Source organism: Urocitellus parryii, chromosome 11, assembly GCF_045843805.1.
Source record: "Urocitellus parryii isolate mUroPar1 chromosome 11, mUroPar1.hap1, whole genome shotgun sequence".
In the NCBI taxonomy this organism is placed as follows: domain Eukaryota; kingdom Metazoa; phylum Chordata; class Mammalia; order Rodentia; family Sciuridae; genus Urocitellus; species Urocitellus parryii.
In genome coordinates, this window is record NC_135541.1 from 22,638,005 (window position 1) to 22,662,853 (window position 24,849).

Sequence of the window (24,849 nt, forward strand, 5' to 3'; positions counted from 1 at the left end):
CATGCATGAGGCCCTGGGTTCAGTCCCCAGCACCACACACATACACACACACACACACACACACACACACACACACACACAAAAGTCTCCAGTGCTGCTAAGGGATGATGTGACTGCCCTCATTCAGTGCTCAGGTACATGTAGTGTGCTAATTCAAAAGCACTTTTGGAAGACCATAGTACTCATGGCCAAAACGCTTTTAATTCAGTGTCTGATGATTGATTGGACTGAATGTGACTGTAGTAACACCACATAGTTTTAGAAAGAAAAACACAGGTAAAGCAGCAGTTGTGTACTTGAGGTCTATTCTGCATAGAGAGCTATTTAACTGCAAGAAACATAAATAGATGCAAGCCAGCTTTTAAAAAGTCTGTTTAAAGTAGAAGGACATAGGGAAAGCTGACTGAACCCCACACATGCACACAAGTACAGTTGATATGTTCTGGAACTGAAAACCATCAGTGGCAACTCCTCCGTTGGCCCCTCTGCGGGTCTTATGAGTTCTTGCCTCTACATTTTCCTGCATGTTTGTTCCATTATCTTCTCAGGAAACTGTATTTTTCTGGTTTCACATACAGTATTATGGCTTCCCCCCAAAATGGTTATTTTCTCTCCCTGGTGCACATGAATTTGCAAAGAATCTGGTCAGCTTCATTCCATCTAATTATCAATGATCAGGGATAGGATTGAGGGACACAGAGGGCTCTGTCTTCTGGAGCAGATCATTCATGGGAATAAAATGAAGGCATCTGTACAGCAATGGTCACCTTCCCTGAAATTAAATAAAACTTATGAGTACTGTCAAAATATCTGTCAACATGGGGGGTGGGGGACTTCATTTTTGAGAGTAGAAGATAAGCCTAGAAATTTATGCAGAGCCCTAGAAACACCATTTCCCCAGGTGCTCCACCGAATTCAGGTCCTGTCTGCTTGGTTTCTGCTGCCTCTAAATTCAGTTTCCAGAATTCAGAGGTCCCTACCTGGAAGTCTGGCCATATCAGAAAAATAGGGCTCAAGAGCTTTTTTTTTTTTTTTTTTTTTTTTTTTTGCAACTTAACCCAACCTGAGAGGAGAAAACCTCTCTATATGTGTCAACAGCACGGTCATACCATAAAGATAGGGCTTGAGGTGAAAGGGGATGGCTAGATTCAGGGGAGGCTGCCTGTGCTTTGTGTTACATTTTTCAGTGTTTCTTGAATTTACATTCACTAAATATAGTTTACAGAAACCCTGCAGAGTTAACATCTTTCTCCTTATCACACAGCTGAGAAAACTAAGGTTAGAAGAGGTGAAGTGACTGGTCCGAGGTCACACAATTAGCCGCTGATCTAAGAGTGGAGCCCAGGCCTATTAGGATCCCAACCCAGAGTTCCACTGTACTTCTCTGCCTAGCAATGGTTTGGGGAGCAAGATTGTATCTGGAGGAGAATATAGAGAAGGGCAAAGCTCACAGGTGACCGGAGGTGCAGAGAGTTAACCAGCTTCTCAGTCCCTCAAGGACAGATGGCCTGGTGAGACTGGTCGGGGACTGTAGAGAATGAGGAATCGATCTGCTATTCCATGTGAAAATGGATTGCAGCCCCAGCCTGCGTGTGTCAATGGAGCTGATTAGCACTTGCGTGAGTCTTCAGTCATCGATTGGCAGGTGAGAATCGTTCTGGGGACAGCAGGGAGCCAGTCCTCTCCGGCCCTGCCCCCATTCCCACCAGCTTCCTCCCTTCACCGAGATTCCTTCCTCCCTCCCACTCCACCCCTGCCACCTGAAGTCTCCAGCCTCCAGGACTAATAGGTGCCCAGAGCTCCTCCAGCTACTGCTGAGTAAAGGAGGAGGACTCGGCTGTTGCCCCCTTCGATAGGCCATGCCAGGTCTAGCTGGTAGAAGGATGATGGCCTTCAGAAAGGCACTGCCTGCTTACAGGGTCCACTGTGAGTGGGTGCAAGTCAGCTGGGGACTTTCGCCATGTGATGGAGAAAGCAAGGGCTCTGCCTCCTAGTGACTGTGATCTTGGGCAAGTTATTTGTCCCTCTGGGCCTTAATTCCTGTATGTGTATGGGATTAAAAATAGTTTTATTGCTGGGATGGTGGTGGCACACACCTATAATTCCAGCTTTGGAGTCTGGATAGGAGTATCACAAGTTGGAGGCCAGCCTGGGCAAGTTAGCAAAGCCCTGCCTCAAAATTTTAAAAAAATAATAAAGGTTGGGAGTGTAGCCCAATGATAGACTGCCCCCAGGTTCAATTCCCAGTACCACACACAGTAAACAACAACAACCTCAAAATATATAGGTTTCTCAATAAATTCCTTGGATTAAGTAACAAGGTGCCTGTAAAAGTATTTTGTAGTCCCCAGCACTAAAAATGTTAGTTGAAAATTGACTCTCCACTCTCCCCAAGAGGTCCCAACTCTGGGAAGCCCTCTTTTGTTGACTCCACTTCTGCCTCTGTATTCAATTGGATGTCAAGAACCAGTGACAGCAAGAGCCTTCGTGTTTGGCCTGACCAACAGCAGCTCTGCCTTCAAGGAAGCTCAGCCCACAGTATTGGATTGCCTTTAGTGGCATAAACCACCCAGTTCCAGCAAAGAAACAAGAGAAGCTCAGATTCTTCAGACCCCCAACAACCATATGGATGTAGAGGGTGGTTTCCTAAACTTGGCACAAGTATCTAGGGGTGCCCTGGGCATTCTTGTGCCTGCCAGGCTGTGGCCTCTTCCTTTACCCCTAATTGCACCAAGTCCAAGTGGCAGGTTTCCTTCACTTGTTTCCTCTCATGGCCTTCCAAGAATGGACATATGCCCAGTTAGCAATGGCTCTGATTTTGCCAGACTTCTCTCCAGGGACCTAGACTTCTCTACTGATGGTTAGCCTCTTGACCCAAGCAATCCAGATCATCTTTCAAAAGAGCTTGGCTTCAGCCTGATGTTATGGTTTGAATGTGAGGTATCCCCCCAAAGCTTGCAAGTGAGACAATGCAAGAAGGTTCAGAGAATGATTGAGTCATAGCCCTAACCTAATCAGCAAATTAATCCCTCATGGGATTTAACAGAGTGGTAGCTGGAGTGATAGGGTATGGCTGAAGAGGGTTGGAATTGGGAAGTGGCTTTGGGGTATATATCTATATCTGAAGAGTGGAGTCTCTCTTTGCTTCCATCATGTGAGCTAGTTTCCTCTGCCACACTCTTCCACCATGGTGTCCTGCCTCACTTTGAGCCCCACGGAATGGAGCTAGTCTTCTATGAACTGAGACCTCTGAAATCATGAGCCCCAAAATAAACTTTGCTTCCCTAAAATTGTTCTGGTAAGATCTTTTAGTCACACAGGAAACAAGCTGACTAAAACACATGTCCTCACACATGCAGAGCAAAACTAAATTATAAGCTCTGAAATGGGCCTTCAGAGCTACAGTGTCAATAAGCATTGTACTCAGGACCATGGACAGATACCACTGGGTTCAGGTGTGGGTTGAGGTTGAGCTCAGTGATCCTAATTCTCTTGAAGAAAGAAAGGAGGCATACAGTCAGCACCAAGGACAGAGACTGTGGGCTGCACTATCCTAGAAGGAGATTCTTCAGGAGCTGGACTATAGCTGGGCATGATGGTGCATACCTGTCATCCCAGTGACTCTGGAGGTTGAGGCTGGAGGATTGCACGCTCAAAGGCAGCCTTGGCAATTTAGTGAGACCCTGTCTCAGAATAAAATCAAAAGACCTGGGGATGCAGCTCAGTGGTAGAGTGCCTCTGGGTTTAACCTGTAAGATTGAAAAGTGAAAGGAAGAAGGAAGTGGAAACCTATTTCAGTCTAACTTAAATTAATCTTTGCGTGATCTGGATAAGCGAGATGGAGCCTGTAGAGGCTCTGAATATCATGGCCTGTTGTGATAAGGAATGTGAAGCAACAGGCACATCCTCCCTTATCTTCAAACAAGATGTGTTTTCTTTAACAGATATGGGGTAATTCAAGTTATCTACTTCTTCTCAAGCAAGCATGGGTCATTCAGAGGAAGTGCAATTTTTATCTAAATTTGGCAAGTATATTGGCATAAAGTTGTTCACACTATTCCCTTATTATTCTTTCAATTTTGTCACTTTTTTAAATTGAAAACCCTGCTCGGGTTCCTGATTTGCCATTTGTGTCTCCTCTCCCCTTTTCTTGATTAGTCTGACTACAGGTTTATCAATGGAATTGATTTCTAACAATCTTTTTGTTGACACCGCCTCCACATTCGGTTAGAATGTTATCATTTTGTCATGGCAGCCCCTAAGGGGTATTTATGTCCCAAGTTCCCATGCCAGCACACTCTGCATATAGCTGCCAACCAAAGCTTTCCAAAAGGCTTCTTTCATCTAAATACTTTGAGTAGCTCCACATCTATTTCTTAAATGTATTTTTAGTTATTGATGGACCTTTATTTTGTTCATTTAGTGCTGAGAATCGAACCCAGTGCCTCACACATGTGAGGCAAGCACTAAAGTACTGAGCCATGACCCCAGCCCTCCCTGTCTCTTGAATAATTTCCCCTCCACTTTACTTCGAGGCCCGGCTCCACCATTTGATGATCATTCACAGCCCCAAAGTCATTTCCTACTCCTCTCCTGCACAAATCTACTTCTTTTCCAGCCAAGCACGACCATTTTTCATTCACATAAATCTAGGTGATTTTTCAGCTCTGTGCCTCTACAACGTGCTAAGGGAAGAACACCAGATATGAAGACTGGATGCCAAGACTGGAGATGATGGTTGTTGCATTTATGGTTTATATGATTCACTTTATTCATCTGCAAAATGGGGTAATAATGCTTGCATTGAAGAATCATTATTAATTTACTTGACAAGTACTTTGGGGGAAACATATCCTGAGGCTTTCCTAAATATATTTGCACATGTGTGTACATGTGTGCATATGCATGATGGGAAGCTACACTGATGCTCCAGCACAGAGGGATGGGCCCGGAAGACAAATATGAAGAATAATAATGGAATTTATTGAGTGCTTACTATATTTATGTATCAACTACCATACTAGGCTTCAGAGATTTTGCAGTATGCAGACAGACCAAACTCCCTGCCCTTTTGGAGTTTGCATTTAATCACTACATTTTAACCTTACATTTAATTTTCTAGAAATCTGAATTATGGACTACATTTCATTTTCAAATCAAAGCATGCACATTGTTTTAAAAAGTCAAGTTTTAGCTGGGCATAGTGGTGCATTGCTGTAATTCCAGAAGCTAGGGAGGCTGAGGCAGGAGGATCTCAAAAGCCAACCTCACCAAATTAGCAAAGCACTAAGCAACTTAATGAGCCACTGTCTTAAAATTTAAAAAGCCTGGGGGTGGGGGGGGGCTGTACGTAGAGTGCCTGCCTCACACATGGGAGGCAATGGGTTCGATCCTCATCAACACATAAAAATAAATAAATAAATATATTGTGCCCATCTACAACTAAAACAATATTTTTTTTAAAAAAAAAGGGCTGGGAATGTGGCCCAGTAGCTAACTGCCCCTGGGTTCAATCCCTGGCACCAAAACAAAAACAAAAAAAAATTAAACTTTTAAACCATTTTTGCTATGTCTACTGGTATTTACCTCTAAATACTGAAGTAATATGCTCATAATGTTTGTTAGAAGATGAGAACTTAGTATGCTTATGTCACCCCAACCTCACATTTCTTTTCTCCCATTGTTCCAGTATTGTAATATCACAATTTTTTGTTAAATTAATATTCAGTGTTTGCCTTACTGATTTGGCAAATGTAATTCATTGCTAAAATTTTATTATCTTTTCTGTGGTGATTTTTGCCTTTCCTTGTTAGTGGTCTTGTTTTTATTTCCTTCTCCCATTTGAGAAAAAAAAATCTTCCATTTATCATGAATTCTTCCCAAACTCTTCAATAGAAGGCATATATCTTCTAAATGCCAGTTTCCACACGACAAAACACATCAGCTAATCTATTAACTTCCTTTCTGCTTTTTTTCCTTCTCTGAAGGAGACTTCCATCTTCCTCTGGACCATCTGCATAGAAGTTGTTCAGGGAATTTCCTTTACCATTTGCTAGTCTGGCTGAATCCCCTTTTCCTGGATCCCATATTTTTTTTTCCCTGATTCAGTCTGTCATTTAAATGGAGCACATGCTTACCACTTCTTGGCCTTTTGGCCAAGATCAAGTATAATGGAGCACATACTTTAGTAACTTCCAAGAAAAATTTTGAAGCCATGTGCAAACCTGTAATCCCAGCTACTCAGGAGGCTGAAGCAGGACAGTAAGTTTGAGGCCAGCCTCAGGAAATTAGCAAGATCCTCAGCAATTTAGTGAGCCCCTACCTCAAAAACAAAACAAAAACAAAAGGCTGGAGCTGTAGTTGAGTTCAGCCCCCAGTACAAACAACAAAAACAACAACAAAAACCCTTGAGGTTTGTATTTCAGAAAATTCTTTATTCTACCTTCACAATTGATTTTTAATTTGCATAGCATTAAAATACGTGTCAATCTGGAAGGCATTGCTCCAGTATGGCTGTTGAGAAGCCCATTGCTAATCCTGATTCCACACTGTCTTTCACATAGATCCTGTTCTTTCTTCAAGGACACTTTTAATATTTTATCTGTGTCCTTTTCCATAAAACGTTCATTCTAACAAGTCTTGTTGTGGGCCCATTTTCATTTTTTAACTATATTTGCAGTAGGCTTTTTTTGTTCTGGAAACTTCTGCCTTTTTCACAATTTTCTTCTATTTTCTCTGGTCTCTTGCTCAGTATCTAAAAGTCTCAATGTCCTCAGTGAAAAATGAGTCTCCACCTGAGCATTCCAGAAACTGTCTCATGAGCCCTCCGGTTTCCCTGTCCACCGTTCCCTCACACCCACTTTCCCTTATGACTTCTCTCCCTGATTTCCACAATTCTAAGTGTTTCTAGGCAGAAGCCTCCCTGGTTCACTTTTTGAACCTAATAAAACCTCCAGGGCCTTCCAAGGTAGTCAGTTGTCTGTGTGTGAAAGGGAAGAGACCTGCTTCTTTCAACCCATTCCTTTATTCTTGGTCCATATTTCATTTCCATCTTCCACAGTAACTGGTGCCTTCAAAATGGGAGTTTTCCAGGGCCTTGGGACTCCAAGTGGCTGACTTCTCTCTGGCATCCTTTGCTTTAGCACTTGGTAAGCAGTTGCCTCAGCTCTGCCAACTCTCGTCTTCTTGCCATCTTCTAAAAATGGGGTCCACCACTGGCTCCTTTATATTCCTCTATTTCTATTTTGTGAAATTTATTAAGGGAGAAGATATAAATGCTTTTATTCCATCTGCCACATTTAACCAGAAATTTTTAAAACTGCACTTGTCATTACTATGCTATAGTATCTCTGGGATCCTACAGCCCAATGAGAATGAAATGAGATGACACATGTGAGCAAGCTTTGTAAACTCCAAAGAGCTATGTAAATGAGTCTATGTAATTCTCCTGCCAAAGAGCCCTCCTTCCTTCTCTCTGTTCTCTGATTTCTTCCCAGCTCCAGCTGAAGCTTAGCTCTTTCTTGGGGCATTCCCTGATCAGCTCAGCTCACAGGGATGTCCCTGAGCCCTGAAACCCTACAAGATTCTCTTTGCATCTTCCTTGGCTCTCAGCAATGCTGCTTTATTCTATTGTGGGCACAGAGCTCCTGGTTAAGATGCCATGTGTAATCAAATGTGGATCTTCTTTTGTACAAAAAAGAGCTTACCTCCTTCTTCCTAGAAGAGACACAGGCTTGGCTAACCAAGGAGAAAGTTGAGGGCCTCTTTGGAGAGGAGTTTAGAAAACAAAGTGGTTTCTCCTGCCCTGCAATCTCAGCTGTAGTAGTGGTCCCCAGAATCCACCTTCTCCCTCCTATCTCCCCTCCCATCACAGACCTCTCTTCTGGGCAGTGGAGCCAATGGCAGTGACTGTACTAACAAGTCTGTGCCACTGGTCAGAGGCTGGGTATCTCTTTACTCCCTGACTCTTACCATAGCTCTGATGTAGTTTCTGAGAGTTTAAGCCAGGATTGGGTAAAAGGTACCGTCTCTGGCTAGAAGTGGTTGATCTTCACCTCCAAAAGATCCTGATTATTTTCTAAGAGACAGATTCCATCTGATGGTCTTTACAGGGACGTTCCTCTAAAGTGAAATGTGCCATGTCTTGCCCCTGGCCTGACATGATGATTATGAAGGAAACTGAGCTTTTCCTGCAGACTGCAACTGCAGGGGGACTTTCTGAAGGTCAGTGCATATGCCCAGGAACATCTCTGAAACACAGAGGTGCACAGATACAATCACACTTCCAGCCTGCAGGGCACAGTCTGTGCAGAAGTGACAGCACAGTTCTTCCCCATGTGGGTACCAGGGCAGAAATCCAGCCCCTCTGGATTCTCCTCTGTTCTTCCCAGATGCTTTATTTTTAGAGAGCCTCAAAGGCAAGTCTGGTTTGGCTGGAAACAGCAGGAGCAGTGAGGTTGAAGGTTTTTCTTATTTCAACTCCTTCCCTCTTATCAAGGAGAGAAAGACAGATTATGAGGAGGTCATATCACTCTGATGGCCTCCACCCCTGCTGCAGACTGTCCCAGGACTTGGAATCACTTTCCCCAACTTCTTATTAGTCCTGAGTGGCTATTGAACTCTTGAAATGTAGCTAGTCAGACTTGAGATGGGCTATAAGTGTAAAACACAAAACAGAATTTAAAGACATCATTTAAAAAAAAACACACACAGCATGTAAAAAGCTCACAGAAAAATGTTTTAACATTAATTATATGATGAAATGATAGCATTTTAGATATGCTGAGTTAAATAAAAATATCATTAAAATTAATTTCATCTGTTTCTTTTTATGCTATTTAATTACATTTGTGACTTGAATTACATTTCCAGGAGACAGGGCTGGTCCAGAGCTTGCCCTGATCTCAGACTGCTAGGCTGGGCCCTGATTCTCCATTTGAATTTGTCATTCTTTTTTACAGATATGGGAGGCTTGTCATCCTTGAGGTCCCTTGCTGAATGGAATAATGAATGGAATAATTCTATACCTACCTGATGCAGACAGCCTCTCCTACCTGGGCTCCTTCCCAGTGTTCCTTCTGGTTTAGAGGCCAGAGGTTCAGAGCTCTCTCTCCCTCTCCTTAGCATGCATTCGGATTGAGGTCCCAGCAGGTGCTGGGTCTCTAGCTCTGACACAGGCAGAACTCTCCAGAAGCCCTACATAGGCCCGACCCACACTATCTGGTAGTGTAGGGCCAGGGGGCCACAAATGCCATGTCTTTTTCTTATTTCAACTCCTTCCCTCTTATCTGCATCCCCACCCCCCACCCCAGCATCCTTCTCTTCTTTTTTAAAAGTCTAATTCTGAGCAGCCTGCTCTGTTCAGCCTGACTGGTTTGTTATGGCTTATAATCTGCGCCAGGATTAATTAGCTAATTACTGACAAACGTCCGCTGGCAAGATTCTGCTCCAGCTTGTCAGCTTGAAGTGTTTAATTATTTTAATCATTTACTTTCATCTTCAAAATTTATGCTGCCAAGGGAATTGCAGGGCATCTTTTAATTATGATTTGGGGTTTCTGCTGGGTTGTGTTCTGTTCCTGGGGATAGGAAACATTATTTTTTTATTATTATGCCACCAAAAGCCTGAACACCCTTCTACTCCCAGAACCTGACTCCATGTTCTATGGACAGGAGATGTGGAGGGGGCCCAGGCCATCTCCAGACACCACTCCTGCATCCCCACAATGTGATATGCATGGGTTCGTGACAGGATTTTGAATTTTGGCAGTACCTGTTATGTGCTAGACATCATGTCAGATGTGTATCTACATTATTTCACATTTGAGAGCATCAGGAGTATAGAAACCACCCAACAACTGGACAGAGTGGGGCAATTAGTTGGGAAAAGAAAAGTAAAGAAGGACCAGGCGAGGTGGCACATGCCTGTAATTTCAGTGGCTCAACTTAGTGAGACACTGAGCAATTCAGTGAGGCCCTGTCTCTAATAAAATATAAAAAAAGGGCTGGGGATGTGACTCAATGGTTAAGTGCCCCTGGGTTCAATACCCAGTACCAAAAAAAAAAAAAAAAAAGTAAGGAAAGGGTTCTTTCATTTATGTTAATGATATAATTTAGATATTATAAAGTATGGTCACCCCAAATTCATCTCTCCATGAATTGTTACATATATGTATATACCACCCAAATCAATGTAGCTCAACTTACGTTCCCCTCAATCAGAACTTCCCAAGGGTAACCACTTCTGACTTCCATCACCACAGATTTGGTTAGCCTTCACTTTCACATTGATGAAATTATGTGGCATATCTTCTTTTATATGAGACTTCTTTCATTCCACATTTTGTCTGCAAGAGGAAAGTTTCTTTTATATATCTATCAATATTCTCTGGCCAAAGCTTTGGTTTCCATCCAACTGAGAGATTCACTGCAAGCCCTTATAGAGACTGTGCCACTGTCTCCTTTCTTATAAGCATAGTCCTGAAAATGAGTTCAGGTGTGGTTTTTCTCTCCCATTCCTTCTCTACTAGTTCCTCCCCTTTCTCTCTTCTTCCTTCTCTCCCTTCTCTTCCCCTTGGCCAGAGACATACAATCATTATGATCCATTAGGGAGTTCTTTCTGAGATCTAATTCATGCTATTCTGGACATAAAGGCCAGTAAGTTTCCTAAAGACACGTGGTATTCAGAGGAGGGTTGTATATGAGGGCAAAAGATTCCCCCATTACAGGTTAAATTGTGTTTCCCAAAAAGATACATTGGGTCCCCAGCCTTCAGCACCTCAAAATGTGACCTTACCTGGAGATAGGGTCTTTACAGAGTTAACCTAGTTAAAATGAGGCCATTAGGATGGGCCCTAACCCAACATTGCTGATGACCACATAAAAAGGGGAAATTTGGACATGGACACATACACACAGGAAGAAGACCTCGCGAAAATGAAGGCAGAGACTAGTGTGATGTGTTTACAAGCAAAGGAACCAAAGGTTGCCAGAAAATCACCAGCGGCTGCTGGAAAAGCGTGAAATACATTCTCCTTCAGAGCCATCAGAAGGCACCAACCCTGCCTTTCAGACTTCTAGCCTCCAAAGATGTTAAAGAACAAACTTCTGTTTTTTTAAGCCACCCAGTTTATGGCGCTGTGCCACAGCAGCCCTAGGAAATGAATACACCCCCTGAGGGAGCTCTGGTAGTCTTTCTGAATTTGTGTCATGGGACCCACGGAAACCTCTGCGGGATCCTTGGTTCAGGAGCCACCAAGGGTTAAGCCAGCCACAGGCTGGGAGTCACTAAGGTGACAGCTCAGAGCTGGGAGACTAAGGAGGGGAGAAAAAATCAACTTAATGAACTCAGCAAGGCCATTAACGAGGCACCGGGCGACTTCCAGGGGTTTCCCTGATGGCCTACACTAAGCACGTCAAACTGAAGGGTGCCAGGAGCCAAGACTTGCAAGGTCATGATGTAATGTGATCTGTTCTCTGGATATCTTCTTTCCACAGGGCCCAGGATAGAAGGGGACATTTAAAGTCCTTGCCAAATAGCCAAGATAGCTTGAGACTCCCCAGGCCTGGGGCTCACTCTGCACATGGCACCACACTTTCTAACGTCGATTTCATACCTGAGTCCACCGTCATAGGCACCTCTACCTGACTGGACCACGCTCAGCAAAGCACTTTGTGGATGCTTCCTTCCTCCCACTCCCAGCCACCTTTGAAGTTCCATTTGGAATAGTCTGCTTCATAGAAATACAGCTGAGCACCTTACTAGCCCGTCTGACAAATGCATAAAACCCTCTTCTACAAAACCCTCTTCACCTGGGCCACCTGCTGTTCCATGCTAGAAATCACCCCACCTCTCATCCCCTCCCCTTCTGAGGACCCTGTCCCTGTGGTCAGAGCCCAGCCTGTCAGAGTTCAAGCTCCTGCCTGCCAAGCACTCTCCTCACCTCACCTACAGCCATGGGCTCCCCCTGTTTGGAACTTAGCAGATCTGCTTGGAGTTCAAGTCCCTGTCTCAGTTTGCTTCTCCTATGACTTGGTCTAGCTTAGGTTGATTTGCATGATGAAGGGGCATGGGCGGACTCCCCCTCTGAGCTGTTTGAGGACCTCAATTGCAGATGAGCAGGGGTTTGTGCCTGGAAGGCCTTATGAGAAATAAGGAGTGAGCAGAAAAACAAGATAGGGCCTGGTTCTAGTTTTTTGGTTAGCATTCTGAGAATGCAACATCCTGAGATAGGTCAGAGGTGGCTGGAAAAACTAGAACTTCTAGTTTTTTAAAAAACATTTAAAATTTTTTTAGTTGTCACAAAAGGTCAAATACTGCATGACTGCACTTCTATGAAGTACCTAGAATAGTCAATGCATAGAGACAGGAAATATAATGGTAGCGGCCAGGTGGAGGGAGTGGGGAGTGGGGCACTAGGGTTTAGCAGGTATAGAGTTTCAATTTTGCAAAAAATAAAAGTATTCTGGAGATTGATGGTAATGACAGTTGCACAGCAATGTAATGTACTTATGCCACTGAGCTGTACACTTAAAATGGTGAAAATGGTAAGTTTTATAATACCACAATTGAAAAATAAATAATGGGACCAGGGATACAGCTTAGTGATAGAGCATTTGCTTTGCATGTTTGGAGCCCTGGGTTCAAGCCCCAGCACCAAAATAAATAAGCAAACAAACAATAAAATAAAATGCAAATGGCAAAGCTCTGAATAAATGTGGCACTACTAGTATTACAGACAATTTTACTCTTGGCTCTGGGGACTTCAGCAGGTCTCCTTCACTGCAATAAAAGCCCTTGCTTTCTCATTTGTCACCATTTTCAAACAATTTCCATGCAACACTCATCTCTAATTGCCAGAGTCGGTCTTCAGTCTTCATTTTCTAGATGGGGGGAACCCAGGGGTTAGATTCAAAGTCTGAATCATCAGGGCTGGGTTCCAATCTTGGCTCTATTGTTCATTAGCTGCACAAGTTTCTGAACTTCTCTGAGCCCCCATTTTCTCCTGAGGAGGGAAAGACACCTACCTCCCAGCACTAGCATGATGATTGTACAGCAGAATGCAATAGGCCTCGGCGCAGGCACTGACACACAGTTAGTGCTCAACTGGGAGGCTGTGTTGTCATTAAGCACAACAAGTCTAAATGAGGATTTTGTCAACGTTAGTTTCCCTATTATTCTTACACACCTATCTATGTCAAACCGTGGGGCTCAGAGGAGAGGGCTGAGATGAGGTAATGAGGACACTTTCTTCCCACTAGGACAGTTTTCCAGGTGACTGAATTTACTCCATTCTCTTCCTCTTTTTTTCTTGCAGTCCTCATTAATAACTGCAGAATGTTCTGGGAATGCAACATCCTGAGATAGGTCAGAGATGGCTGGAACAGACTGGGCTCTGTTCCAGTCCTTCTAGAAACAATATTGGAGCCCAACCCACCTTGCCTTGGCATATAAAACCAGCAAGGGCTGATTGTGGGTGCCCCAGCTACAATGTAAGTGGAGCATTCACAGATGACATCCCACTTTTCCCTGGGCACCCTTTCAGAACCCTTGGAAACTTGCTTGCAATGAGCACTAGGTTTTTGTTGTCCTTTGCTACATCTTTATAAGGAATAAACCCTCTTCATGTAACCTGGTGTGTGTGTGTGTGTGTGTGTGTGTGTGTGTGTACTTGTATGGTTGCTCTTTCTCTTTGGATTCAGGCAAGTTGTTGACCACTGCATGATGAATCTGCTTCACATCTTCAACCCTCTTATTTTTTCTTCCTTTCTTTCTTTCTTCCTTCCTTCCTTCTATCCTTCCATGAATGATTCTTCACTAGGTTCCCATGGGGCACTGGGCACTTTGCCATAGCACTGAGGCATAACCCAATTCCTGACCTCAAAGAACTGAGGGTTTGGTGAATGGAGACCTAGACAGAGATATTATGGTAGCTTTGGGGAATACAGAGAAGAGGACAGGTTTTTTTTTTTTTCAGTACTAGGGATTAAACCCAGTTGTATTTTACTACTGAGCCCTTTTCAATTTTTTTAATTATTATTTTTTGTTTTGTTTTATTAATATTTTTAATTATTTATTTTTTGTTTAATTATTATTTGTTTTTAATTATTATTTTTTATTATAATAAAAAATAATTATTATTTTTGAAATAGGGTCTTGATAATTTAGGGCCTTGCTAAGTTGCTGAGGCTGGCCTTCAACTTGTGATTCTCCTGCCTCAGCCTCCCAAGTTAATGCGATTATGCGCATGTACCATCATGGACAGCTATAAGAGAACAGGACTTTTTTTGTGGGGGGCACTATTAGGTACTCATTTATTTTCCTTGTAAATATTGGGTACTCATTTGTTTATTTATTTATTTTGGTACCAGGATTTGAATTCAGGAGCACTTAACCACAGAGCCACATCCCCAGTGATTTTTTGTATTTTATTTAGAGATAGGGTCTCATTGGGTTGCTTAGTGCTTTGCTAAGTTGCTGAGGCTGGCTTTGAACTTGCAATCCTCCTGCCTCAGACTCCCTAGCTGCTGAGATTATAGGCGTTTGCCATTGCACCCAGCAGAAGAGGACATTTTTAAGATGCATATGTGTCTTGGTTCCCTCATCTATCAAATGAGAATAATAACACTTAACTCATGAGATTGCTCTATGAATGCTGTCTAGCATTTCATGGAGGTTCAATAAGCATTTGTTGAATTTAAAATGTGTTGATGTAGAATAAACAGGACTTGATACCTAAGAAAATGTGGGGTCAAGGAAGGAAAGACATAGTGGATAACTCCTGGGTTTCTAGTTTAGGCACTACCTGGCCTGGTAGTGATGCTGAATGGGGTCAGAGGAAGAAATGGGAAGCAGGTTTGGGGCAACATGATAAAACCAGTGTTGGACACATCAAACTGTGAGAAAGATATGGGAGGGTGTGTAGCCAATAGGAACAAGTGAAACTTCTGAGCTGGAGACAGGAACTGGTGGGTTAGAAAAAAATGTGTCTTGGGAATAGATGAGATGTGTGGATAAAAGAGAAGAGGACTGGGAGTCCATGCCAGCGCTCAAAGGGTGGATGGAGGAGGAGGTACACAGGACCAGGAACGAGGTATCACAAGGGAAGAAGAGGAGAAGCTGTGAGTGTTATCACAGAGGCCAAGGCCAGAGATGGTTCAGGGGAGAGGTGGGGGTCCAGTGTCAAATGTTTCAGACAAGTGATGACAAAGGCCCCTGGGATTGGGACTGGCCTCTGTATTTCCTCCTAGTTCTACAAAGAATGAAAGGAGAGGAAGTTCATCCATTGACTGCAGCTATTCTCCCAAGAACTCTAGCAGTGAAGGAAAGGAGGGGATTCAAAAGATAACTGGAAGAGTGGTAAGCCCATTTTGGAATGGAGAAAACCTAAGCAAATTTTGGGGCTAAGTTTTTTTTAGGCCCTTTCTTTTCTCCAGTTGATTTCACTGCTGCATCCTGGACAGGCAAGCAGTGCATAGATGGGTCCCCCACTTGGGTGATGAAAAAAGAAAACTGAGTTTGGGGAAAGGAAGAGCTTTCCCCAAGGAGTAGCTTGCATTTGCTCTTCTTCCATAAGAGTCTAAGCCTTTCACAAGCCCGAGGTCAGTTCCCTGCCATTTCCATAAAAGGGGCTTCTAACCCCAGGTCAAGCCCACATCTCCACACCTCCTAGATTTACCATCAGCAAATAATCTCACCTCTCTCTTTATAGAGACCATCAAAAGAAGACCATCGTAACTTCCCAAACTCCTCCCCCCCACCAATAGGGACCTACTCACCTTGTCCTCATCACCTTCCCCTCTCTTCCTACCATCTCAGGACAAGTGTTCGGACCTAATAGTTTGCTAATGCTCTACGTCCAGCCCTCCCACTGTACAGAAAATTCTTCAACAACTATTTTCCCCTTTCTCCCATATCTTCAGCCTCTTGCTTTCCACTAGATCCTTCCCTACACATATAAATCAGGTCACCTCTCTTCCATTTAAAAAAAACTAAATTCTTCTGTACAGCATTTCCTCGTATCTGCCACTCTGTCTCTCTCCTTCTATGCCTTGCCAATTTTCTTAAAAGAGTTCCTCCGCTTACTCTCTTCTCTCACCACCCCCTCATTTTCCAAATCACTGCCATCTGTCTCTTGCACACCACCCCATCCCCACCCCACCCCACACAAGTGCTTGCCAAGGATGCCAGCCCATTTCTGCTGAGCCAGACCAATGTCCATTTCTCAGTCCTTATACCTGGGACCTCTCAGCATTGACCATTCCATTCTTTTTGGAAATCTCTCCCCCAGATTTCTTCTGTCTGACAAATATTGACTTTCTTGTCTTCCTCTTATCTCTCTGGCCACCACTCAATGGCCTCTTCTTAGACTTCCCATGACTGATCAATATTAATTATGTAGCTTCCACTTCCTGAGGATCTTTAAAAAGAGGGAATGCTACTTCTCTTCTTTGCAACCAAGAATCTTAGCTTTAACCTAAATTCAAACAACACCCTCCCATTTGGGTTCCCTGTACCCATTATTTTCTAATTTTCTGTCTACACCTCATGTAAATGGACTTTTTAAAACACAAATCTGAGGACTTGGGATGTGGCTCAGAAATGCTTGCCTAACAAGTTTGAGGACCTGGGTTCCAACACCAGCACAGCAAAAATAGAACAGAACGAACCAAAAACAATCTGGAAAAACAGAAAACAAAAACAAAAACACCCTTCATTGGTTTCTTGTTGCCTATGCACAACATACAAACTCTTGAAGGGGGCTTACACAGCTCTCTGTGTTCAGATCCCACCTTCTTCTCTATTCTCATGTCTCTCACCTACCTTTTGCCTTTGGGGGGGGGGGTAGAGGGTAGTGGGATTGAGCCCAGAGAAACTTTACTGCTGAGCTACATTCCCAGCATTTTTTTTTTTTTTTTTAGACAGAGCATTAAGTTGCTGAGGTTGGCTTTGAACTTGTGATCTCCTGCCTTGACCTCCTGAGCCACTGGGATCACAGGAATGCACCACACCACATCCTGCTACCCTCTTACCTTCTCATGTCTTTTCAATTCCTCAGATCCAACATGGTATCTCACTCCCCTGAGCTTTTTAATGTGGTTTTATATCTGCCTAAGACACTTTTCTGTACCCTTGCTCCTTTTCTTTATCTAATTCCTAATGATCCTCCAGGGCTCAACTCTAGCATTTCCTCCTCCTTAAAGTCCCCCTTCCCCATCCATCCATTTACCCATTTCTTTGTGTACTCAGTAAGGGAAACTGCATGCAAACTCTAAGAGACTCAAAGAGGGTTAGGAAACCTCAGAGGGAGAGCACTTGCTTAGCTTCTGTGAGGCCCTGGGTTCAAGTCTAAGCACTGTGCACCAGAAACACACACACACAGCCTCAAAGAGAATGCTCAGTCCACCCAGGAACCTGCTAGGGAAGGAAAGAAACTGAAACAAGAGTCCTAATGGTTTGAAGGGTTAGAGCTGAGAGGCAACGTTACAGAGAAAGCAAGAGTTCACTAAACACAGAATGAAATGCACGGAAAAATAGAATGTCAATAATGAGAACTAAGGAAATTCTCCCATTTGTATTTTAGTTAAAGATTCTTTGCAGGCTGTAATGTACTTAAAAAGGGTCTGTCTGATTAGGGAGCCCTAAAATAAATAGGAAAACTCACTTAATCACAAACCATATTGATTGGCCCAGAGTAAAGCAGGTGATGTACATTATCAATCATAGTTCTTGTGACAAGATATTGCTATCCCCATTTTGCAGATGAGGAAAATTCAGAGAGGCTAAGTGATTTACCCAAGTATCACAGTAAATTACTGGCAGACTCAAAGTTTAGACCTGATTGTCTGAACCCAAATCCACACTCTTGATTTTGAGATTTTTGTGCCCAATTTTTTACCCACTGGAGTGGGCTTGTGGTAGAGATCCTAATGTGCCAAGAAGATAGGGAGCCCATCAGTAGTTCCCACACTTAATGTCCCCATGGCACCCATCCTGTGTGTGCTGACAGTTTGACAACCTACACAGCAGCTGGTTTGCTCGGAGGAGATCTCTTTTAATTAAAATAACACAAAGGGAGAGCAGCACAAACCATGTCAGCAGGTAATTAATGCAGAGGAGGGCCCAGGCCGGCAGGAACGCTCCACTGCTACCTGCCCCAGCCCAGCCTCATTCACCACCTCCATCCCAGAGCTGCCACTCCGTTCCTGCAGGCCACACACTGCTGCCTGCCTACCTCCATGGTGGGGAGGGACAAAATTATCTGGAACCAGATTCTGGGTGACTAGTCTTACTGGGCTCAGCTCCTTGAGCCTCTGAACTGTCCATCTTTCCTGGGATGCAGTAGACTGGCAAGACAAGCTGATGAGAATCCATCCAGGCCCCAGCACTTTGGGCCTCATCTCTGAGGAAGTATCAGGGCCTTTCTAGCCCTACTCCATCAAGCAGTCTTCTAGAGTGGTGGCCTTACATCCCAAGGCAGGGTCTCCAATCCACCTTCCTCAGGATCCAGTGTATTGGGATGAAGCCAACACTCACTTCTGCCCAGGCCTTCCACTGGCTTCCCTTCTGGATCTCTAGTCTGGTCCTGAATCCCACTGATTTGTTGGGATTCTGATCCCCTTCTTGGCCTTTCTTTCATCTCATCATCTCCATATCCTCAGCAGACACACTAAGAAGGCAGATGGCCAAACTAAAGTTCTGAACATTGAGGTAGCTTATCCAAGGATGACAGCAGTTCTCCCTTCTCTGCTCAGAGGCTGTGGGGTTTTGTTTGTTTGTTTGGCGGGGTGGGGGGGGGGTGTGAATTCCAACCATCAGTTCAGCTATAACTTGCTTTTCTGTGTTTGTTGTTTGTTGAGATGGGGGTCTCCATATGTTGCCCAGGTGGGTCTTGAACTCCTGAACTCAAGGGATCCTCTGGCTCAGCCTCCTGAGTGCCTCCTGACTACAGGCACTTGCCCCTGCATCCAGCTCTTGCTTTTCTGTTTTTCATAATCTTTGTATTTTGGGATACAACCTTTACTTAATTTCCCCATTTTATGTTATTGGTACTTTTGTCAAAACTAAGAATATGACATTGTTTACTTGACTTTTTTTTTTTTTCAGGTCTGGGGATTGAATCAAGGGCTCTACCATTGAGCTACAGTCCCAGCCCTGTGTTCTTGACTTTTAAACCAGGAAATTTTTTTCTCCCTAACGGACGAGCTCCAACTTTCTTTCTTTCTTTCTTTCTTTCTTTCTTTCTTTCTTTCTTTCTTTCTTTCTTTCTTTCTTTCTTTCTTTTTTTTCCATTCAAAGGTCCAAGGAGGAGTATGGAAGCTCATAATATGACCTCTTTACCATCAGCATACCCCCTCCTTGCCTTTCTACCTTGCCCGATACCCACCCTCAAAAGCCAGAAAGACAATCCAAGAAGAACCAGCTATATAACCAGAAATTCAAAATTCCTATTCATTGACCTTTGGGTGGCCAACTTATCAAGCTCCTCTTTCCATAATCCCCCAAAGATGCCTTTTGCTCCCAAACACTCCCCTATGCACTAATCTCTTTACTAACTCCATCATTAATTCTTTGGTTTTTTAAAATAAACATCTTTTTTAAAAGTTGTTGATGGACCTTCTTTTATTTATTTATATGCAGTGCTGAGAATCAAATCCAGTGACTCACAAATGCCAGGCAAGCACTCTACCACTGAGCCACAACCCCAGCCCCACCATTAATTCTTGTGGGCACTCACCAATATCAGTTCCATCCTCAAAGCTTTCAATCAGATTCAACTTAGTAGATATTCATTAATAACACAGAAACAAATCCCATCCAGGCCCTGACCTTGAGCAGTTCCTGGTCCTCTGAAGGAAACAGACAGCTTTACCTATGATTAAAACAGCACCTGGGCTCTGCTTCCCTGTTGCCTTGTCCTGGCCTGAGCTGCTTTCCTCTGCCACACCCTCCTGCCATCATGTTCTACCTTACCTCAGGCACAGAGCAATGGAGTTGGCAGTCTATGGACTGAGATCTCTGAAACCATAAGCCTCAAATTAACTTTTCCTCAAAGGAAAACAAAAAGGAAGAAGAAGAAGAAAAGGAAAAAAGAAAGAAAAGGCACCTAGTAAGTGAAGCAATGTAACAGTGGTTAAAAACTTGAGATCTTCAGTGCTCACTTCAGCAGCCCATATACTAAAATTGGAATGATACAGAGAAGATTAGCATGGCCCCCGCACAAGGATGACATGAAATTCATGAAGCGTTCCATATTTTGGGGAATGGAACCACCATTTGACTTAGCTATCCCTCTCCTCGGTCTATAGCCAAAGGACTAAAAAACAGCATACTACAGGGACACAGCCACATCAATGTTTATAGCAGCACAATTCACAACAGCTAAACTGTGGAACCAACCTAAATGTCCTTCGGTAGATGAATGGATTAAAAAATGTGGCATATATACACAATGGAATGTTACTCAGCAATAAAAGAGAATAAAATCATAGCATTTGCAGGTAAATGGATGGAGTTGGAGAAGATAATGCTAAGTGAAGTCAGCCAATCCCCAAAAACCAAATGCCAAATGTTTTCTCTGATATAAGGAGGCTGATTCATGGTGGGATAGGAGGGGAAGCATGGGAGGAATAGAGGAACTCTAGATAGGGCAGAGGCGTGGGGGGGGGAAGAGAGTGGGCATGGGGTTAGAAATGATGGTGGAATGTGATGGACATTATTATCCAAAGTACAGGTATGAAGACATGAATTATTGTGAATATACTTTGTATACAACCAGAGATATGAAAAATTGTGCTCTATATGCGAAATATGAATTGTAATGCATTCCGCTGTCATATGTAAATTAAAAAAATTTTAAAAAGAAGCTTGAGATCTTCAATCTCAAAGTTGTGTGACTTCAGATATGTGGTATTAATTTCCATGAGCACCAGTTTTATTTTTAGAAGTTACCTCAAATTTATCTGTCCATTTTGTGTATTTATGTCTTCTTTGTCTTTTGTATTTTATTATTTTCTTGTATCTGTGAATATTTTATTTTATTTTGTTACAGTATATTTTTAGTTGTTAATAGACCTTTATTTTATTTATTTATAGCTATGCGATGCTGAGAATCAAACCCAGTGCCTCACACATGGTAGCCAAGTGCTCTACCACTGATCTACAACTCCAGCCCTGAATATTTTTTAAAAATATTTTTAGTGGGCTGGGGATGTGGCTCAAGCGGTAGCGCGCTCGCCTGGCATGCGTGCGGCCTGGGTTCGATCCTCAGCACCACATACCAACAAAAATGTTGTGTCCGCCGAGAACTAAAAAAAATAAATATTAAAATTCTCTCTCTCTCTCTCTCTCTCTCTCTCTCTCTCTCTCTCTCCCTCTTAAAAAAAAGTTTAAAAAATATTTTTAGTTGTAGATGAACACATTGCTTTTATTTATTTTTATGTGGCACTGAGGATCAAACCCAGTGCCTCATACATATGAGGCAAGCACTTCACCACTGAGCTACAATCCCAGGCCCAGCCATGAATATTTTAAAACATATAAGAATCTTCCACAAAATACTAGCAAAACAAATCCAATAGCACCTTAAAATCATCATATACCGGGCTGGGGATGTGGCTCAAGCAGTAGCACACTCACCTGGCGTGTGTGGGGCACTGGGTTCGGTCCTCAACACCCCATAAAAATAAAATAAAGATATCGTGTCCACCTAAAACTAAATAAATAAAAAATAAATAAAAATTAACATATACCATGATCAAGTGGGATTTCTTCTGGAATCCAAGGCTGGTTCAACATACAAAAATCAACTAATGTGATATACCACATTGACAGAACAAAGAACAGAAATCACATAAATTGCCTGAATAGATGTCAAAAAAGTTTTTGACAAAATGCAACACCTTTTCATGGTTAAAAAAAACTCCAAGACCTCTCAAAAAAAGGGGTTGAGGTTATGTAGTAGAGGGCTTGTCTACCATGTGTGAGGCACTGGGTTCAATCCTCGCATTACGTAAAAATAAATGAAAATAAAGATATTGTGTACATCTACAACAATATATTTTTAAAAACTAAGAATGGAAGAAAATTGTCTGAACTTAATAAGTCCATATATGAAGAGCCCCCAGCTAAAACCACACTCAATGGAGAAAAATTGAAAGATTTTCATCTAAAATCAGGAATAAGGCAAAGATGTCAATTCTCACACATTTAGTCACATCATCCAGGAAGTCCTAGCCTGAGAAATTAGGTAAGAAAAAGATATAAAGGACATGCAAACCAAAAAGGAAGAAGTAAAATCATCTTTGTTTGATGACGATGTGATCTTATATATTAAAGACACCATTAGAAAATGTTAGAACTAACAAGTAAATTCAGTAAAATTACAGGACACAGAATGGACATACAAAAACCAGTTGCATTCCTGTACACTAACAACTACCTGAAAAGAAAGTTAGGAAAACAATCCCTTTTATAATTGCATGAAAAAAGGATGAAATACCTAGGAACAAACTTAACCTAGAAAGTGAAAGACTTGTACACTGAAAACTACACAATATGGATGAAAGAAATTAAACAAGGCACAAACATATGGAAAGACATCACATGTTCACGGACAGGAAAAATTAATATTGTTAAAATTCAAAGCAATCTAAAGATCTAGTTCATTGCAGCACTATTTAAATAGCCAAGATGTGGAAACAACTTAAATGTTCATCAACAAATAAATAGGCCAGTCATAGAAAGACAAATACTACATAAATCCTTTTTTTTTTTTTTTAATGCTAGGGATCAAATCCAGGACCTCATGCCTGCTAGGCAAATGCTTTACCACTGAGCTACATCCCAGTTCTGTGTGATTTCATCATACAATATATGTAAAACGGTCAAATCCAATGGGTGTGGTGGTACATGCCTGTAATCCTAGCAGCTTGAGAGGCTGAGACAGGAGGATTGAGAGTTCAAAGCCAGCCTCTGCAAAAGCAAGGCACTAAGCAACTCAGTGAGACCTTGTCTCTAAATAAAATACAAAATAGGGCTGGGGATGTGGCTCGGTGGTTGAGTGCCCCTGAGTTCAATTCCTAGTACCAAAATAAATAAATAATAAAAAATAAAAAGCACTGGGGATATAGCTCAGTGATAAAACACCTCTGGGTTCAATCCCCAATACAAAAAAAAAAAAAAAAAAAAGTCAATCCATTGGATCAAAGTGTGGAATGGTAGTTGCCACAGACTGGGTGAAGGAGAAATGGGGAGTTATTAATCAATAAGCATAAAGTTTCAGCCAAGCAAGATGAAAAGCTCTAGAGATCCACTATGCAATACTGTATCTGAGGTCATCAATAAAGAATTGTACACTTAAACTTTGTTAAGAAGATAGATCATGTGTTCCTACATCAATTTTTTTATATTTAACTATCTTAGATTATACTATTATCTATGTTTTGCTGACTGTCTCTTATGGTATTAAATTTCCTTACTTGTTTGGTACTTTTTGTTTCTGAACATGTCTTCTGGGAAATTTCTTCTATAGGATTCTATGAATGCCCTGGGTTCTGAAGGCATTGTGAATTGCTTCTGAATGATGTGGTTCACTGACTCTGGATCAATTTTTATCTTCAGCTGGGGTTATTTTGAGATTGGGGTTATATCAGGAAGGTAATACAGAATTGTAGTCACCCACTCACACATATCTCAGACCAGATGTTCTGATATCTCAGAGTAACATGAAACCTCTCATGGTTTGGGCTGAGTAGCCCATTGCCACTTCTGTCCATATCCCACAGGCCATGGGCAGATGACAGAGTTTCCCCAATCCAAATTAACAGAGAGGACAGCCCTTATCTGTCTCACAATTTTTTTGCAGAGATCCTAGTTCTACACTGGAGCCTTAACTCCTGCCCTGGCTTTTAACTGAAGCCCAGTCCCTAGGCTTAGATCTCAATACTTTCATTGGCTACGTATCTTCAGATTCTACTCTGAAGGAATGCACAGTATTATTTTGACATCTGGAAATCTTAAATTTTTACCTTTATCGATTTCAAGCTCAGCTATACATTTTTTTAAATGGGGGGGGGAAACAAAAAACAAAACAAAACAAAACCCTTCTATCCTGCATTTCTATGTGTTTGTAACAAAATATCAGCTCATCCAACCTCTCAAGCACAATTGCTAGGAAAAATTTATCACAGTCATGTAAGAACATGGAGACAATAATGTCTTAGAAGAGAGAAAAAATGTTTCAAGTAAGGGAACAACTATACCATATCAAATACTGCATTGTGGACAAGCAAAATGAGAACTGAGTGAACGCCATTATATTTGAAGATGTAGAGGTTGTTGGTTGCCCTGGTTAGAGACGTCTCCTGGAGTAGCAGGGACAGGAGGCTTAGTGAAGAGTGAGGTAACAGAGAGGTGGAGATAGGTGGTCCCCCTTCTGTAGTTTTGCTGGTAGACCTGTAGAAGGTTCTCAGGGTCAGGGCAAGGGTGTTTAGGGGCAGAGAGCAGAGGCAGAAGAATCAGAGAATGCAGGAAAGAAAAGATGTTGCATAAAGACCAGAGAAGGCAAGAGATAAGCCCACAGGAGTGGTTGGCCTTTCCTGAAAGGATCAGAATGCAGAGGGAAAGAAGCATGAGGAAGGCGTGAAGACCCTTGCACTCCGGTGGGAGGTGCAGGGAGGGCGTTCACATCTACGGTGGGTGGAGTCAGTAGCATGGTCCTGTCCGGGTAGAGGGGTGAGGAGAGCAGAATAGATGGGCGTTTGGTGAGGGAGAGTTTGGGAAAGAGGAGAGCGCATTACCAGCCGTCCCTTGGGGACAGGAAGGCCATGGGAGTCCCTCCCGCAGCCCCTC

General features: G+C 42.6%; 1 non-coding gene across 1 annotated transcript; it reads left to right on the forward strand.

Annotated features, from left to right (window-relative positions):
• The first annotated feature begins 20,151 nt into the window (after positions 1-20,151).
• Positions 20,152-20,257, forward strand: LOC113186136 (U6 spliceosomal RNA). The gene has a single exon (XR_003301230.1). It is a non-coding gene; the product is annotated as a U6 spliceosomal RNA (small nuclear RNA).
• The last annotated feature ends 4,592 nt before the right edge of the window (positions 20,258-24,849 follow it).